This window comes from Cynara cardunculus (assembly GCF_001531365.2).
Source record: "Cynara cardunculus var. scolymus isolate 2C chromosome LG 16, CcrdV1, whole genome shotgun sequence".
Lineage (NCBI taxonomy): Eukaryota > Viridiplantae > Streptophyta > Magnoliopsida > Asterales > Asteraceae > Cynara > Cynara cardunculus.
The window spans coordinates 16,822,173-16,826,543 of NC_037543.1; positions in this window are offsets into that span (position 1 = coordinate 16,822,173).

The window sequence follows — 4,371 nt, forward strand, 5'->3', positions numbered from 1 at the left end:
GCTTGAAATCTGAATCGAGGGCTTGAGCAACTGCGAGAGATCGAGAGCTTGAAATTTGAATCGGGGCTTGAGAGTGTACAGGGGCGACGATGGAGAGGTTAGAGCGACGAGGTAAGGAAATCCAAATACGAGGTGTTTCAGACTTTAATTTACATCTAACTGATTCAGACAAAATGACACAAATTCAGCTCTTAATTGAAAGAAAAAACAAACGCACTTAATACCTCAAGGTCTGACCGATTCAGACATAAGAGGTATTAAGTGCTTTTTTTTGAAAAACAAACACCCCCTTAACCTTAACATAATTTCATTACTAAATCATCACATGCATGGACTCAAAACTAATAAATTAATGTACAAAACAAAAACAAGACTATAAGGTGAGTTTTACCTTTGATTTCTCCACAAATCCTTCAAAAATCTTGTTAAATCACTTGATTTAGGGTTATATTAGCTCCAAGTGTGTGTGTTCTCACCTTAGAACACCAAGGATTGATTTTGGGTGAAATGTGGTAAAATGGGGCTCTTTTTGAGGGTTTTCACGACTTAAATCCGAGTTGGGTCGGGTTGACCCGGTTTGGTACCTATTTTGACTACTAAACACTAAAAATTGCATAACTTTTCGCTCAGAACTCCGTTTTCAATGAGATTTTCGCCTATGCGTTCATAATGAGATAAATTACAACTTACAATAAAAATATTCCAGAAAATATCTCTCAATAAAATCAGTTTTACTTATTTGTAACTTAGACGTTATACTTTCCTTAATTCAATTATTTGACTATATGATTGGAATCGCGAAAAAATTATACAACACTTCTAATACCTCCCAAATGATTCTAAACTTAGTTCCAAACCTTCAAATTCCATAAAATTCTTTCGTTCGAACCCAATGCACAAAACCATACAAAAAAAATGGTATTTTCAACACATACTTAGCCAAAACGCAACGTACTTTGATTTCTTAACATATAACCACTCCAAAATCTTACTCAAACATATTTAAGGGTATTCCAACCTTTAGATCACATTTAAGCATAAATTTAAGGCATATCAGAAAGATGGATGTTACAGAACCTCTATCATATAAGGTTTCCATGGAATCGTTCGTGGCACCTTATTGGGAAAAGGCGATCTAAAGTGAGATAGACTCCATAGTACAAAATAATACAAGGAGATTGGTTGAATTACCTCTGGGTCATAAGGTAGTCTTCCATAAATGGATCTTCAAAAGAAAATTGAGACCCAATGGCTCTATAGAGAAATACAAGGCTCGGCTAGTAACCAAAGGGTATCGACAAAAGGAAGGTAAATACTTCTTTGATACCTACTCATCAGTTAAAGAATAATGTCTATAAGTACATTGATGGCCATAATAACGATTCACAATTTGGAGATACACCAAATGGATGTGAAAACCGCATACTTAAAGGGTGAATTAGATGTAAAATTTATATGCAACGAACGAAAGGGCTCTTGTCAAAGGTCAGGGGCACAAAGTTTGTAAGTTGGTTAAGTCCCTTTATGAACTTAAACAAGTGCCAAAACTAGGGTTGTTCATCGGTTGACATCCAATGGATGTGATGGGAACCAAACCGATCCAATCATCAATTGGATCTTGGATTTTTCCAACTGATCCAATCCAATTAACATTGGATAACTGAACCAATCCAATTCAATGGATGATTGAATCGATTCGATTCCATCCATTGGATATTCTTATTGGATATCCATTGGATCGGATTGAATCCAACCAATATTAATCGGAATGGATCGGCTTGGATCCATCCAACATCCAATGGACGATCTGATCAAATCCATTCAATGTTTTAAATCTGATTTACAATAATTGATATAATATTCCAAAATACTTAATTTCATCCATTCAATCACTAGTGTACTAAAAAAAGTAACTCAAAACATACAATTACCATTGTCAAGTCTCACCCATACATATTGGGAAGTGGAAAGTAGAAACATTAAGCTACTAAGAACTAAATAATATAAATATTGTCTGCAACCTCAAGACTGCAAGTCCACAACAACTCAATTTACTCTAATTTCTCTATCTCCAACCAACATTTCTACAAAATTTAGAAAGTGTAAATTAATATCTCATGACTAAACACTTGTAAAATAAACAAAAAATATATTATAAATATAGGCACACATTTAGTTACCAGCTTCCAACGTTTCAACTTCTTCATTTGTGCCGTCAACATCAATTGATGTTATTTGTCGGATCCAATTTTGGGTACAAATTAATGCATGTACCGCTTTAGGAGTCAAACAACTCCTACATGGATCGATAACACGACCACCGGTATAAAAATCCGACTTTGATGCAATGGTTGATAAAGCAAATACATCATGTGCAATCATGGAAAGAATCTTAAACCTACTCGCGTTCTTTTTCCACCACTTTAACACATCAAAATCATGTTGTAAAGAGTAATATATATAAAGTTAAAACAAAAATGCAACACTGTTAGAAACATATTATAAACTCAGAATGCAAACAAAAATACAAACCTGATCCGTAGTTTCACAAGCTTCAATGAAATATGTGTCAACTTAGGCTTTGTTTTATGAGGATTCAACAACCGTCGTCTTTTTTTTTCTTTGTGAAGTTGATCAAATAAGGCATACTCATCCACATCATCATTATTCATTAACATCTCTACCATCATCCTCAACATTAATAGAAGACATATCCATGCCATTGCTCGAATCCAACTTATAATACTCTTTGTACATGGAATCTAAAGTCATTCTAACATATCTACAATGCTTTGTAGCATCATCTTTTGTTACCACATGTCAACTCAAAACACACATTCAAAAAAGGCTCTTTGTATCTAGGATCAAGCACTATAGCCACAAGTAGAAACGGGTTCAAATCTTCCATTTTTTCCCCAATACTTTTCATACTTTTTCTTCACTGAGATAGCCATTTCCCTCAATTTTATTCCCGCTCCAAAATTCCAAACAACTATGAACAAAAGAAACCCGGTATAAAAATTGATTAGATGTGACAAACTTTGACCTGGAGAATCTTAAAGTGCAATCGTAAAAAATCTTTAAAAACTTCACAGCTAACCTATTTCATTCAGACACTTTTTCACCTCATTAGTGCAATACTCTCTAACATAGCCTACGTCATGTATCTCCATCCTCTCAAATGCCTTTTGACATTTTTCAGCAACCTCCAACATCAAATACATTGAATTCCAACGAGTTACAACATCTAAGCAAACTGTTTTCTTATTTGTTATTTTTACTTGCTCAGCACACTCTTTCAATATTTACATTATAGTTGATGAACCTCTCACATATCTCACAACTTCTTTAATTTCACCAATACTTGCATCATAATCGTTTAACCCATCTTGCACAATCAAGTTAAGAATATGTGAAACACATCTGAAGTCCATGTGTTGACCTCCCAATATTGCACCACCTCATTCATTAACAGTATTTATGACATATTGAGCCGACACATTATTTGATGATGCATCATCTACAGTAATGTAAACACCCCTTCAAGTCCCCATTCAAGCAAGCGTTGCTCAATAGTCTTACCAAGTGTATCCCCCTTGCTGTTAGATACAACAAAATAATTCAATATTTTTTATGCAAACCCGAAGAATAATCAACAAAATGAGCAGTTAAACACGTATAATGCAAATTCTGAAAAGACTTCCATGTATCGGTTTTAAGACAAACTCTTTGTTTTTTCTTCACAAACATGTCTCTTAAGCCTTTTCTTCTCTCTAAGATAAAGATTCATGATATCCCTTGTAACTGTAATTTAAGAAGGAATGTGAACCCTAGGATCTACTTTGGAAAACAACTCTTTGAACCCCTCATTCTCTACAAAAGAGAATGGAAGCTCATATTTGACGATCATCCTAGCAACATACATTCTTAGTATTTCAGGATCGTACTTATGTGTTACCAAATTAGCTTCCTCCCCTTTCAACCTTTCAAAACACACCTTTGCTTGGTTCTTATCACCTCTCTCAGGAAACCTCTTACATTGGGTGCTAATGTGATTTAAGAAATTACTTGTACCATTCTTTTTACTACCACATGCGTATTGACTACTGCAATAGTTGCATTTAGCTTTTTCGGTATTTTTAGTATCACATACCTTCGTAAAGTGGTTCCAAACCATAGACGAAGCTCTAGTTGACCTTGGCTTTTGAGTTCCTTGGGTGTCATCGGTATGCATATAGACAGTGGTGTTGCACTTTCATCAACGTTAACGGGTACATTTTCTTCGTTATGTGCATGCTCAATGTCGGGATCATCTTCATCGATGAAAGATAGGTTTAATGACGTTAGCTGTTGAAGCCATCTGTCAAGTAA